The sequence below is a fragment of the Macrobrachium rosenbergii genome, chromosome 5, assembly GCF_040412425.1.
Source record: "Macrobrachium rosenbergii isolate ZJJX-2024 chromosome 5, ASM4041242v1, whole genome shotgun sequence".
In the NCBI taxonomy this organism is placed as follows: domain Eukaryota; kingdom Metazoa; phylum Arthropoda; class Malacostraca; order Decapoda; family Palaemonidae; genus Macrobrachium; species Macrobrachium rosenbergii.
In genome coordinates this window covers 59,842,536-59,858,993 of record NC_089745.1, presented here as the reverse complement: position 1 = coordinate 59,858,993, position 16,458 = coordinate 59,842,536, and the positions used below count along the sequence as shown (strand labels likewise).

At 37.9% G+C, this 16,458-nt stretch overlaps 1 protein-coding gene across 3 annotated transcripts in view; it reads right to left on the bottom strand.

Moving 5' to 3' along the window:
- LOC136838843 (uncharacterized) overlaps positions 1-14,205 on the bottom strand; it is a 34,833-nt gene extending 20,628 nt beyond the window's left edge. Inside the window, exon 1 of one of the 3 annotated variants that reach the window (XM_067104484.1) lies at positions 14,067-14,205. The gene's annotated coding sequence lies outside the window, so the exon portion shown is untranslated. Of the gene's footprint in view, positions 1-12,791; positions 12,813-14,066 lie in introns of those variants that run through there. The other 2 variants (XM_067104486.1, XM_067104485.1) reach the window with 2 other exon arrangements.
- Between the last annotated feature and the right edge of the window lie 2,253 nt (positions 14,206-16,458).

The following is a 16,458-nucleotide window of genomic DNA, read 5'->3' as shown; positions in this document are numbered from 1 at the left end:
GAAAGCATCCTTTTTGAATCAGAAGTTTCTCGATTGTCATCTATTAAACATGACAGATATTTGATACTTGCATATATCGGAGGAATAAATTTCAATTACTAAAAACTGAACCTTTAAATTTACATAATGAAGTATTCCTTTTTTGTAACATTACAAGCAAAAGGAAGTAACGTGTTTCCTTTCGATAGGTACATAAACTTATCGTAGTTGGACAATCAATAATTTACTATCCGTCAGCTGCTGGCGTTTCCACTTATTAACATTAACCCTAACAGATCAAGAGGAGGTGGTTTTATTTTTTGCTAATTCGCTAATTGACAGGATTCATAAAACAACGTTAGATTTTCTAAACAGCCTCGATAATGATTCTCAGTTCAACTAAAATATGCATAGCTTCCGAACCATCAAATACGGGATGGTAATATCTATAGCAAGATTATTCGGAAAGAACGAATACCTAAATTAGAATTCCTCAGCAACCTAACGCCTAATGTTAACGAATCCACACATTACAGTGTAACACAAAACAAGATAAACTCTCTTTACCCTAACCTGTGCAATAACCATGTCCTTCATAAATCAAAGGAACACATCCCAAGAGGAAGTGGGTTTTTTCCCAGCTTTCATTTCACAAGCCAACTAAATTAGACATTTTCATAGATGTAACTCACTTACAAAGAAACATCCACAACTTGAAGTACACCCTGTAAGTCCCATACACACCATCACTGATGTCTTGCATTAATGTGACGTCTGTCAGCTAATCAAAATCACTGCACACAGCCTCTCACGACTGAGGGTTTTAACCAAAAAGTGCGACCCCTTTCACGAAACCAGGGACAGACGAAGGCCATGGCCCATCCCGCCTCTCCAATCTCCATCAGTATCTTGGTGCGAAAGTGCATCGCGCGAAATGGTCAGTCATGTCCGGGGCTCAGCCCCGCCCACTTTTAACGTCGGAATCAGGCTGAACTCAATAATGAGGACAGCCTGTCATAAATCTGTTTTTCCAATACAGTCTTCATTTCTGTATTTTAATGAACGTTTTAGACTTTATTTTATATATCATTTCATACCTCAGCATACATTTCATATGGCATTCATAAACTCCAAGTTTGATAAGAACGAGATCTCGCAAGCTCTCCCGCCAAAAGCTTAAAAACTTAAGGTGAACGCGGTTGCATTCTCCCTCCCCCTGTACCACTGGCCTAACCTGCTCTCTTAGCTGCAACAAAATTTTTACTTATACAGGCAAGCAATGTTAGGATGGTTATTACTGAAACCAGTATGATGTTGATAATTAAGAAAATAAAGGCTCCATAATTATGACAAAAGACATCAACAATATCATTGAGCAAAACTTGGCCCTCCCTTATATTAAGTTCACTAGGCTTTCAATCGTACGTTTGCGTTATTCTGTTCTAGTATTTTCATTAATATTTTTATCTTTATAAATATCAATACAACAAAACTAGTACACGAATTGTCAATTATCAAGTTTATACTTTTCCAGAAATAGATACTAGACACTTTTACTTGATATAAGGCACTCTCCCCCGTAGGGGAAGTAATGCCAACAGTGCACCTCACGTGGTGCACTGTAGGCATTACATAAGGTTCTTTGCAGCGTCCCATCAGCACCTAGCTGCAGCCCCTTTTATTCCTTTTACGGTAACTCCGTTCATAGTGCAATTGCGAGGTTTTCCTCCAGTTACACCTTTAAAACTTTTTTACTCTTAATTTCCTTTTCCGTGCTGCATGACCTCGTATGTCCCAGCGCTTGGCCATTGGCCTAAATTTCATATTCCATTTCAATGCACAGGACATTCCTCTATAGAGACTGTAAAAATGATAAAAGATAAACTGCTTGAATATACGAGTACTGTACCTCCCATTTCCTTCCTTTTCATTACCCCCATCCCTACAACAACATTATGCCTTATTTACCTCAATCCTTTTTTTTACTCCAAAATAACATATCCAGTAGGTGTTCGGATGGACCATGACAGTGCGCCATTCCCCTCACATATGGGTGGGGTGTCGGATCTGTAGGGGTTCTCTTCTACGAAGAGTTTGGTTCCTTGACAGCCAGCATACAAAATTCATAGCTTATCAGTCACAAATAAAACTAGTGTGTCAGACATGGCTGATAGTGTGAAGGGAGCCTAGTCTTACCTGCATGATTCTCTATGGCAGATATTGACATTTGTTGTGTGAGTCAGGCATGACTGATACACTGTCGGTTATGTCTGACGCGCACCAGTTTTCTTCATTACCGACCAGCGATAAACTTTGTCGCGTCCACACAGTAAGAACAGAACAGAATACAGAATTTAGGCCAAGCGCTGGGACCTATGAGGTCATTCAGCGCTGAAACGGATTTCGACAGTAAAAAGGTTTGAAAGGTGTAACAAGAGAAAAACCAGGTCGCAGTTGCACTATGAAACAACTGTTAGGAGAGGGTGGCAAGTAAGATGGAAGAAGAGAATATGACGGGGGTACTGAAAAAGGAATGAAAGGAGTTGCAGCTGGGGGCTGAAGGTACGCTGCAAAGAACCTTAAGTAATGCCTACACGGTGCACTGATGGCACTAAACCCCTGTGGGTGTGCACACAGTAAGAAGACGCTGTGCACTGTCACGGCTTTTCGAATGCAAACGAGAAATTAAGGTCTAGGGACTGGGTGGTGAAAAGGAAGGAAAATGTGAGGCTAAAGTGGCAACCATCCGGATTTTATCGATAGGACGTTCTGACCTCTCTTCAGTATAATACTCGTTTATTCAAGCAATTTATCTTTATTTTTTAGAGACATCTTTTGTGGAACGTAAAAATACAATGACGGACATTTGGGTTATCCTTTAGTAGAAGTTGTGACTGAATATCGTAGTTAAAATGTTACCTCAATACACACACACACACACACTATATATATGTGTGTGTGCGTGCATAAGAGGTTTCCCTAAAAGGAGTGGCTCCTAGGAAAGACCATTTCAGTAGGATCTACCACATTTATATTTTACCTGCTGAATCAAGGATGAAAACCCTGCAAATAAATCTTCCATTGAATTAGCTGCTTTGACACCTACAAAGAAAGATCATCAAAAGCACGCTGAACCCCTTAAATGCACTCACATTTCTTTGGCCTTAGGGATTACAGTCCCTCCTTCCAATACCCTTTCCACGTCACCAGTCAAGTCCTCTCTAGGTTTTTCTCTCCCCTTCCTGACAAGTTCTCGTTGGCAGAGTCGGTAGAGTTCTCGGTTAGCACCCTGCAAGGCCCCAGTTCGAGTCTCCGGCCGGTCAATGAAGAATTAGAGGAATTTATTTCTGGTGATAGAAATTCATTTTCCATTGTAATGTGGTTCGGATTCCACAATAAGCTGTAGGTCCCGTTGTTAGGTAACCAATTGGTTCTTAGCCACGTAAAATAAGTCTAATCCTTTGGGCCAGCCCTAGGAGAGCTGTTGATCAGCTCAATGGTTTGGTTAAACTATGGTATACTTAACTTTTCCTCTTCCTGACGCTCCCACAGCATATTTTTTTCCACCTGCCTTTCGCCCTCCATCCCATCCGTTCCAGATTATCTTTTCTCAAATGCTACCCTCTTTACCTTCACTCTTGCATATCGCCACATTTCTCACCCTTCCATGTTTGTTTTGGCTCACGTCAAAAATTCTTATCAACAGATTCAATCTTATTTCACTCATTCCCATTCAGCATTCACACTTTATTCCCATAAAGTAGAGTAGGCTCAAGAACTGTTCATACATTCCCACCTTGGTTTTCTTGGACACTCCAAAGACTCTTCCCAATCTTTTTCACACTCTCTTCTACCTTCGCTGTTAAACATATTCTGTGACTCGCCCTTCTCTCATTCTATCGCCCATTGTATCTAAATACCGATTACCTACATGAACCAGCCACTTACAACCCTATGCCAACCATAATGACAATCACTGTTCTATTTTTGTGGCTGTCATTTACCCTCTTAACTTTTAAACTTCCAGTAATCTGAAATTTCACTTCAGTTTCCAATCAGTGATTCACCATCTGCGAACACCAACCATTCCACACTCCCTTCATTTCTCCAACTACAGTCCTTTCTCTAACTTATTGTATAAATCTACCAATAAAGATATTAAACAGCCTTGGAGACAAACACATCTTTGTCTTTGCCCTATTTTCACATTAATCCAAATCACTTTCATGTCTACATATTGCAATACAAACCTGGATTCCTTTATAACATTATCTCTTATACCATTAAACTTCTCTAACAAATTCATAATTACCTAATTCTAGGTCAATGTATGCTGTACACAGCTATTACTCTTTACAGTATACTGTATTTTTAAAAGTATTCACATAATGGTTTCTTAAGAAATACTTGATTCACATATCCCCTCCTTTGTTTACATCCACACTGTTCCTCACTTATCACTCTTGTCTTATTTTTCAAAATCCTGCCATGCACCTTCCTTAGTGTATCAAGTTACTATTTTATGTCCCTACAGTTCCTAGTCTCCTTTATCAACTTTACCGATGAAGAGTTAGAGGAATTTATTTCTGGTGATAGAAATTCATTCCTTGCTATAATGTGGTTCGGATTCCACATTAACCTGTAGGTCCCGTTGCTAGGTAACCAATTGGTTCTTAGCCACGTAAAATAAGTCTAATCCTTCGGGCCAGCCCTCTCTAGGAGAGCTGTTAATCAGCTCAGTGGTCTGGTAAAACTAAGGTATACTTAACTTTATCAACTTTACCTTATACAAAAGAACAATTATTCCTCTCACCAATTCCTTCGGAACCCTTCCCACATCCAGTCATACCTTACACACCCTGGTCACCCCCTCAACCACGCCTCCACCTTCATATGGTAGCTTTTTAATTGTAATTCTTGGTAACTTTCCATTCTTCAACATACTAACTGCATACTTCTTCAACAGACACTTCAGCAGGCATTCTCAGTCTTACATTCACTACCACTCTAAATCATTCAGCTCTGCCTCTTTTTACCTTTCTACACGATTTCAAAATTATTCACTTAACTGCCCAAAGACTGCATTCACTTCCAACAGCATCTTTTCAGTTGTTTTATCCAACTTTATGCATTCCTGCATATGATCTTCCCTTCTTGCAACTGCACCTCAAACTCACCAAACTTCTGCATTTTCTTTATCCACTACATTCTTTTGGTTCCCAATATAAAGGATCCTGGCTTACGATGACCCTGTCTGTAATTCTACACACACACACTAATCTACTCCTTCCACCTCTGGTTCTTAAACCCAAGCCCACTGTTCACCCATTTTCGCCTTTTAATGTTTCAATTTTTCTGTTAAATTCATTTGTCATAATCACAACTACAGCGACATTTTCACCTCTTCCTCCCCAAATTGAACTCCGATATATCTAAACTTCTGCATCAGACAAACTATGATCACACATACCTACAACCACTCCTCTTCTTCCAATTACATCCGTCAACTTGCTCTTCCACCACTCTATACAAACATCTTATAATCTAAAAACCTCACTTCGCATCTTCTTTCCTAAGTATACATACCGTATATATATCCTTCTTTGGCTACCATGAATTTCCAACAATCAAGCGACTTTCCAAACGCACTTCCATAAGACACTCTCCACAGTCATTTATTCCGCGGATCTCATAACTATCATAAATACCTTCCATTTTTCTATTACAAACATTTGCATTGAAACCACCTTCCACAACCACTGTCACCACGGACTTCAACGGCGTGAAATACAAAGGGGTCCCTGTGAAATTCCACAAATCCTGTCTTCGCAGTGCTTTCACCTCCACAAATCTCCTCTCATTTCCAATTCTTCCTATGACAGTTCTCATTCATGTAGGCCTGACACTTATAACTGTTCTTCTCCATCCCTCCATTATTTTTCACATATGCAACGTCTGCAAGTTAAAAATTCTCACTCTGTACTGTTGTCCTGACATCCTCATAAAGAAATGGAATGGAATATACTGTTTAGACCCAAGGCCAAGCACTGGGACTTTTGAGGTCATTCAGCGCTGAAAGGAAATTGAGAGTAGGTAGGTTTGAAAGGTGTAAAAGAAGAACCTCGCAGTTGCACTATGAAATAATTGTTAGGAGAGGGTGGATAGCAAGATGGAAGAAAGGTAATATGATTCTCATAATGGGTTATTCCAAAATCGACAATATCTTCAAGAAAGTTTCATCGTCATGTCATGATTCCAACCAAATAAAAATATAGGTCATATCTGACATGTATAATCTTATGGTCATTGATACTTTGTCAAATTTTATTTGCCTTTTTTTTCTATATCCAACTCGAGAACCTGTATTGAATATCAGTTCTGAAATACATGAAGGACAACCTCATTAATCACTTCTTTATCTAGTGCGATTTCATCACTCCAGTGCATACAGTGTCCTCGTTATTTTTTTAGATTTGTTTTGAGTCCGTCTCTCTAGATATAAGATGTATTCTATTAAGCAAGCTTAATACATCTTATGGGGTTCTGCCGATAAATACATCATCATCTACATATTTTAAGCGTCAAGTTATATAGTTTCTCCATTCTAAAACTCTTTTATATCCAACCACTTTGTGTTCGTTACAAAATCGAGAAGGACAAGCAACGACGGTGAATTATTATTACCTAGTATCACCACATGATTCACTCAACATTAACTTTGTATCTCCTTCGTTCATAGATACTTTCCATTAGCTTTATGTACTTAACGGGAATACCATAAGTGAAGCAGGACCTTTCGTAATATGGGTCTATATATGCTGTGAAATGCCATCTCGTACTCAACAAAAGCCACCAAATAGGGATTTTTAATTCAGTTCACTGCCGTATAAATGCCAATGATTTTTCTAAATCCAGATTGTTCACCTCTTAGCATTTTATGTTTTTCTTCTCCGTCTATAGTTACCAAATTTAGTCAAGCCCATTCTCTGGTACCTCTGCACTAACTCCCAATTTCCAACCATCAGGCTTTGTTTCCTAGTTCGATATTCTGCAAGTCAGTCTGGTTAGTGTGCACAGTTTATCTTCAACTAAATTCATCTCTGCACAGATTCCATTATATCTCGGTGCTTTCCATTTCCGTAGTTTCTATGCTGCTGATTCCACTTCAGAAACCATAAATTCACCAATTAATACATTCAAAGCTTATACAGTTTTTCACCCCTTGCGACAATACCACTTCCTGAGCACATGGCTTTATCACCATCACACACCTGTTTTTCAAGATTACTCTCTCTGTTATCTTCTTGCAGTTCATTTAACTTCGCCTTCTGAACTTGAGAACTTAGCATGTTGTACTTTGTGTGCTTCATCTCATCCGTCGAATTAATTTTACTATCTAATCTCAAGTACTCAACAATTTTTATTTTTGTTCTTCATCTCCTACCTCAATTTTTTTTACAAGTGCCCTTTCGCTATTGCCTAATCTTTAGTACATCACAAGTCTCATCTGATATCCAAAAGTTGTGTACCGTTGCTCCACAACCAAGTCATACTTTTCCAGCAGATTAATATGCATCGCCATTTAGTTGCAAAAGCCTCCTGATATTCATCTTCAACGTGCATATTCGTATTAAGACTAAATAATCTGTAAACTTTTTCGGGTGCAGTAATTTCTGCTTTCATCACCGGTACACAACACAATATGCTACTCTACTGCACTGCTTTTATTTAAACCTTGCTAACAGTAATTTTCTGCTCACTGCTCTCCATTCAGTCTGTGTCTTTTCAGTATTTGACGTTAAAATTATGCCAACTTTACAAATCCCATACGCTCTTCCTGAAAAATTATAATCGTTCACTAATTTTTCCCATTCTTTTGTGCTATGGTTCACAGCCAAGATGTCCAGTCTGATTCGGGGTTCTTACGTTCCAACTTCAAATTTTCTATGTAGACTGCACTCATAAATTGGGAGATTCTTAGCACTCATGTGCCTGGGACTGGCGACCATTTCTCAACCTTGCCCCCCAAATTTTCCTTTTCATTCATAGTCCATAAAGACTACGTTTTCTCCTCTCAGACTGCTACATATGACTGCAATACTCTTTCCGTAGATCCAATGCCTTCGTGACACTGCAAGTGCTACTACTGCCCTATCTCCTTCCCACTGCTGCATACAATGCATTTTCACCCTTGGAACACCAGGTGCCAAAGTGCTACTACTGCCCTATCTCCTTCCCACTGCTGCATACAATGCATTTTCACCCTTGGAACACCAGGTGCCAAAGTGCTACTACTGCCCTATCTCCTTCCCACTGCTGCATACAATGCATTTTCACCCTTGGAACACCAGGTGCCAAAGTCTCCAATGACTTTCTTCTGAAACAAATCAACTAATATACATTTTTTTTCTTCCCCACAACAATCATTCGCATTCAGAACCCAAAAATTTGGTATTTTATTTTGCGCCGTGTTTTGCAATACCAGTACTAAGTATGGGGCTGCAGACACATTGTCCCTAGTCATTTGGTGAACTTCATACCTAAAATGGCAGTGAAGATGCATTATTCTTCTCCTCTTTCACCATCCAACAGGAATGAAATGTGGAATGAATATACATACATACATACACACACACACACACACACACATATACACACACACACACACACACACATATATATATATATATATATATATATATATATATATATATATATATATATATATATGACAGCCTGCTATCGTCTTTGCTTTGCTGTTTGCCGTTTCTCTCATCAGTCCGTCACTGTCTGCATGCAATTTCAAATACACATATATACATATGTTTGTGTGTATATATATATATATATATATATATATATATATATATATATATATATATGTGTGTGTGTGTGTGTGTGTGTGTGTGATATGTCAATTTCAATACATGCATATATATGTGTATGTATATGCATGTATTGAAATATGCATGTATGTCTATATATATATATATATATATATATATATATATATATATATATATATATATATGACATATAGATAGATAGACATATATATATATATATATATATATATATATATATATATATATATACTGTATATATATACAGTATATATATAAATAATATAGTACATGCAATTAGTGAGGGAATGATGAAACGGCATCACTGAAATCAGAAATCCTGACGGGGTAAGAAATATATTATGTCAACTAGGACCACTTTCTTTGCAACCCCCCCTCCAGGACTTAAATTCATTGTGATTTTCTGTTAGCTTGGGTCATGGCATTGTAGAAAAAAATAGTTTCCACGAAAAATGCTCATTTCGAGTACAATAAATTATCCATTTTGATAATGCTCCTCCGCAAATTATTGAAGCCACATTTTTTAAATATTTGTTTCCTAAATAACCATGCCAAATTTATTTCATGCCATACTGAAAGCACATCATTGGGTTACATTTACAGTATTCTATGTTGTTTTCACGTTGTGATATGCCACAATGCCGAAGGGAAGACCACCAACGAACAAAGAGGGTCCAGCTGAAAAGAAGCTCCGGAGGGATGGAAACTGTATACTTCACTGTACATCTAAAGAAGATGCTTCATTTACATTTTTGAATGAAGTCGATGACCCTGACAGACGATTTTCGAAAAACTTCTTGAAATCAAGGAACTCAGGCTAGCAGAGCCACATGGCTCATCTAAAATGATGATCGAAGTTTGTGCAAACTTTCCAGAAATGCCACGGAAAGACGATAGATATCATAGGCGCTGTTATCAAGCATTCACCAAACATATTGAAAGACTATCAGCATGTAAATCCAAAGCTTTAGAAAATGTGTGTGATGTGGAAAACAAAATGACTAGGTCATCAATGAACACAAGCTCTGGCGGAATTCTTTTCGCGCCAGATTGCATATTCTGTAATAAAGAAGATCGAAAAGCCGTCAAAACGGGAGGCGTGTGGACAACAGAAAGTACTAAGAATTTTGAAAAAGGGGCTGGTAATTCGGTACAGAAGCAAGCAAAGACTGTCAATGATGCTAAGTTGCTGCTAAGAATTCGGGATAAATATCTATTTGGAGTGGAAGCAAAGTATCGCCCATATTGCCGAAAGCAGTACATGCAAAATCCTGAGCAAGATCTAAAGACTAAAGACTAGTATTTAGATCTTGATCCTGAGTACCGGCGGAGTAAAGATCACGAGCAAGTGAAACAACAAAAAGAACTCGAGGAGGTACATCAAGTAGCATTCATCAGTGTTTGTACATTTATAGAAGAAGAAACAATTACAAAGAAAAGGATGTACACTCTTGTTGAGCTTAACAAACTGTATACTGCAGAAAAGCCAACTTCCCAAATCCCAACCACAGATCAAGTAAACTAAAGAAAAAATTGGAATAAAGTGACATGAAGGATAAATTAGGGTTTAGTCATCTAGACAAAGGAGGTACTACTTGCTCCGCTTACATTGCCTGCAATAGTCGTATTGCTGTCGAGTTAGCAATTAAAGCAGCATATGAACTCGGTTCTAGGAACCACATAATAGAGGTTGCAATGTAACTCAGGAGAGCAATATTAGAAGTTTTTAAAATAAGTGCCGATATGCAGTGGCCACCAAATCGACATGCCCTCTCTAACATACATGTCAAAGATATTGCACCTCTAGATTTACTGAAATTAATGTGTACATTGCTCTCTGTACAACCTACCACAGATGAAATGTCCCCAAAATTGTATATACTGGTATCATCAATTACACAGGATATTTGTAGGGCTCCGAGTGATGGCAAATGGAATATGCCCAAGCATATTTTAATCTGTATGACAATACGTCACATATTCAGAAGTGCTGAACTAACACGACTGCTGAACAGATTTGGGCATTCAGAAACCTATGATTTTTCACTCGAATTGGAGACATCTATTGGGAGAGCTGTTGACCAGGTGTCACAACTCCTAACTAATCAGATAATAATAATATGGTCAGAAGTTTTGTTTTGCACTCTGAGGCCTGCATGAATTCACGGGTGCTGACAGTACAAGTGCAATACGAGGAAAAGGTAAAATAAGACCCCTGAAATTGATGTTGGCCAACAAAGAGTTCATTTCAATATTTGCAAAACTAAGAGAAGCTTGGGAAATCTTACAAACTCTGATGCAGGGCTTACAACGCTTCTTGTGTTCTTTGTATGGATTAAATAAAGAATCTGATATCAACACAGCAAGGTATCTACAGCTTGTGGCCGAAGGTAAGAGTGAGAGTGGAATTTTGATGAAAGGGTCCAACTTTGATCTAGTATGTGGGCCACCCTGCAAGTCTGTGCTTTTACGACATGACAAGAGAGTCAACTACCAAACCTGAATATGCAAGTTAGCCCATGTTACAATTCAAGAAGTTCCAAGCCCATGTGAACATCGTTGGAAGAGAACAAATTAAAATCTTGAACCATTATGTAGTGAATTAAGATGACATAATGCCAGTCTCAGGACAGAGAAAATGATGAAGAGTTTATTCAGATGAAGAAAATGAAACAAGTGAATTGAATCTCGGTGAAGAGAGTGAGGATGATGAGTGAAAGAATGTCCACATCACTTAATTTTACAGTTGCCACTTTGTTATCTACGTTAATGAGGATATGTGGCTTCCCAAAATTAGTACTAAAAGTGTTTTATATACCATACTCCTTATCCAGTACTGCCAAATGCCTTAAATTATGCAGTTAATTGATTTTCTTCGTAAATAAACTATTTGCTTTTGATTTATAAGAAGTTAATGTTAATATTCTGTAAATGCTCCATTAATATCAACGCTTATAACATGATGTTTTCTTGTATGTTGATATGTTTAAATTTAATGTGTATAAAAAGATTATATGAAGTTCAACCAATAAAATCTTTTTATTTGTTCTGCATAATTCAATATAAATACATTTGGATGAGGATATCGAGTACTGTTTTTTTAAGGGAATGGGGGTCAAATTTAATCATACCTTCCGGATGGGAACATTTTTTCCCAGTTTATAATGAACTAAGGTATGCAACAATACCAATAAAGTCGAGTCCTGGGGGGGGGGTGCAAAGAAACCCCCAGTCTAGCTAGAAAGATAAGCTAGGACGTAAAAAGATCAGCACAGATGAAAATGTGTGATATGTGGTCGATTGTCATGGCAATGGAAGACAAAAGACTGGAGAAAAGACAACTGCAATTTGGAAGCCGAGAGGAAGGAAGTCAAGGAGAAAGAAACTGAGCGAATGTTTGGGGAACGAAGAGCAAGTGTTTGAATAAAAAAAAGAAAAGAAAAAGCGAGCGGGTCGCCGTTGTGACCTTTTACATTTTCTTGGGAGTGGAGGAAGGGGGGGGGGGAGGTGATGTCAGAGCTGCTGTTATGCCTGCCATGTAGGTAAACGAATTACAAACTACATCGATATGCTGAAATAAAATGAACGCACTGAAATTACCATCAGTCACTAACAAACTACTCGGCAAAATCCCTACGTTACGCATGCACAAGTACACACAAATACACATGTGTATATATATACATTATATATATATATATATATATATATATATATATATATATAGTGTGTGTGTGTGTGTGTGTGTGTGTGTGTGTGTGTGTGTGTGTGTGTGTGTGTGTGTGTAACGTATGGCATTCTGCAGAATCACTGTGCGTCAGTATATATATATATATATATATATATATATATATATATATATATATATATATATATATATATATAATGATGTGTATGTATATCAAACGACGTGAAGTGATTCTGCACTCGAAATAAAAAAATACGAACCCTTCTAGCGGCACAAAAGTTCCCGTTACTGCTAGCTGAAAAGACTGAGAACATCACCAGACCATGTCTAGTGGCTAGCGGCTGATAAACCACAAAATAAAACTTCTCCGACAAGGATGCAAAGTTGACATTTTCCCACTTGCTTTACCACGCGACAGGAAAGTGTAGATGAGATAGTCACCTAGTGTTGCATCAACTTCCGAGTTAACATGCCGGATGTGATGCCACATAAACACGTAAACGCACAAGCGACATGCGCCAACCATAACAACCCGCATGCACGCCCAGGTCTGATTTCACTGACAATTGTCCTAACACACGCCATGAAACATGGCCATTCATATGTAACACTCATATGTGTGTATATGTATGTATGTGTATATAAAATATATAAATATATATATATATATATATATATATATATATATATATATATATTACACACACGTGTATATATATGTATATATTATATACAGTATATACACAATAAAACTGCTGATAACTTTACGCAATCATTTACTTTACTACTAGTGTTAACCACTCATTTTTGCATTCTTACAGCTTTGTGTAATATGCATCTTGGAATAATGTATGACTGTAATTTCTACTATATATTTTTTACCGACTGTCAAACTGCTGTCAAGATAAATGACCAGTGACAGCCATTTACTTTGGCTACCATTTTTGCATATAGGTATATTTTAATGCAATATGATTGTATTAAAATAAAATGAAGACGTGGTTAACAGTTAATCTATATCCGGTATGGCATACGGGTTCGGTGCAAAGCAACCCCTGAAAGCAGTATTTTTTGTCAATCTGGCGTAACTGGATATAACAGGACAGAACATCCAGTGCGGCATCAATACGTAAAAATTTCCTGGTTGTAAGACGAATAGCGTAGCATTACGTAATATTACAAGATGGGTCAAAACAACTTTACACACTTAATAATAAGTAAAGCATTTGATTACATGGCTATAGAAATGGACTGGTTGAATCCTAAATCAATTCTTCATAATTTCTGGAATACAAAATAAATAAATATATAAATGGGTCGTTCAGTGAAACTACAGTTAAAACGCAACAACACCGAGAACAAACGTGAACGACGAAACTTCAACACTTTGGAGTGATCATCTCACATTCCTACAAAGTATAACAGCCAAGGTCAAGGGCCTCTTGTCGCAGTCGCACAAACACATGTGGAAGGACAACTAGACTGCGACAAACATATAACTAGATGTTCACAGTGAAAACTAATTGACGACCAACCTTAGGGAACTTCGGAGCGGGCAGAGTATCCACGACGGGTAAAGAAAGGCAAGGTTTGTTTACATCACTTGAACAAGGATTAATATCGACTGAAGGCAATAGCAGACTGGTTATTCCCCATCCGCACCCACCACCTGACTGGCAGTGAAGATTCTCGGCGACCTTGCGTCTCCTCCTGAGCTGCTGCTGAGAAAGTACTGGTTGTGTTGGGGCTGAAGGAATGAGAGACCCAGTATCAGGTGTCATGAGGCACATTTGGAACTAGTGCGAGCGATTCTTAGAAAACCGTGGCTGTCATCTTTAACTGAAATTGTCAATAGTAAAGTTATCACTATCACTAACGGTAACGTTACTGTTAGCTGCAGAATGCACTTCAGGCCAGTGATGACACGTATGCAGAGTTAAAAATCGAAAATGGAAAAAAAAAATAAATAACAGTTTGTCATGAACGAGGTAATTGCTCTTCATCCTTTTGGGCGACTGATAAAAGACGATCTTTGCCCCTGGTCGTCCGGGTACGATAGATCTTTGACTCTCTTTGTTAGGGAAGACAAATATCTTTATCCCATCGTCTTTAAACTGCTGCCATTTTCTGTGATAACTTCCCACGATATGAAAACCTTTTTTCCCCCGAGCCCACTGGTTGATTTACTCGTTTTGCACTGGTGTTGTAACAACCCTGGTAAAATCTGTCATGTTAAGATCATACTCACGATGAAATACCTTTCTTCGGAAAATGTACGTTTTCTATCATAGATTTCAAAAAGAAAACGAGATGAAAAATAAGAAATAGGGAAGAGTAAGCAGGGGCGTTACACCTGTTAAATTCGCAATTTTAAAAGCTATTCCGATAAACAGGCTCCTGTATAAAAAAAAAAAATTAGCAAAAATTAAATACTCGCAGAGTATTGATTCATGTTATACTGCTAAATGCTCACTAAGTTTGTTACGCTTTCTCTTCTGGTTAATTAAATATTTACTAGATATTTTTAAAACCCGCACTGACCCTGGTCAAAGGATATTAACGGCTTTCTTGGGTGGATAATGCATACTAGTGTACTGTTAATGCAACACTGAATATTAAAAAATGCACATATGACTTACAATTCAACTTAATGTCACACTTAAACATCTCGATGGGTTGCAGTTTGCTCTCTACCTTTCGTTCTCGGTGATTTGTTTTGGTTAGTCAGCAGATCAATAACACCACCTCCTGCGATGTCTATAAAAGTTTACCTTCCGAACCTTGATCTGCAAGCACTGCGAAACTACGCTACTAAACTGATGTGCAGCGAACATCGAAAATATTTGAATATTTTTCTTAGATGCTTATTAATTTCTTCATGCAAAAACATTTGAAATTTATTCTAAAAACCTTTTCGTAAAATAAGCCATTAGTATATATTAACAACGAGGTATTGACACACACACACACACATATATATACATACATATATATATATATATATATATATATATATATATATATATATATATATATATATATGAAACACTTCGCTTTAAAAGCCAGCTGCTTTCACTGATGGTTGTAAGCAGTATTACCTGGTCACTGCTGCCCTGGACAGCAGCCAATTGTGAACCCCTTGGGAAAGGAAGTTCCCCAAAATAGCAATTGAGCCTATCTCTGAGGACTCACTTGCTGTGGGCTGTTACTGCATTGGCAGTATGTAGCATGGCGTGTTTGCCCTAGAAGTGACAAAGGTTTGGGGTGCAGTTAGAATGTGCCCCAAGGCAGAGGAGCACCTAGTGGAAGGTTGTGGATCCCTTGGAAGGAATACACCTTTAATGGCAGAGGAGTCTCTTTGCATGAGGCCAATAGTAATTACATTCTCATTCCTGTAGAATGGCAAGAAATTATAGCATTTTTACTGTCCTGATAGGTGTGTCACCAACTGGCTGGGGAGATATGATAAAACTTGAGCATTCTTTAAGTCTATGGTGTGTATGTTTGTGCGTGTGTTTAAAAATGTGGATCTTTTAACCGTAACAGAAAAGAATGACTCATGTTATGTTTGCGATTTTTACGTTCGCCGTTCAGCTGCTGTACATTTAGTAAACTATCAAAGACTTTAAATTACCCACATCAATTCTTATAAGATGTGAATATCGCCGAACTAAAGTAGAAATCTTTAAAAACGTGCCCTGTGTAAATAATGCAAATCTATGAAGCCATTTAAAACATTCATGGTCCAAACCGACCACTGTGTTGTTTTCAAGTAAACTGGCCTTTGTTTGTAGTGTCTCCCGGGGCGTCTACGTGTGAGTCCAAGTTCAATATAGATTGGCTGTATAATTAGCGCAATAAAACCACAGGCTCGACAATTCTGGTATAATTCAAAAACAATACCAAGACAGCTCGCATCTTCGGTGT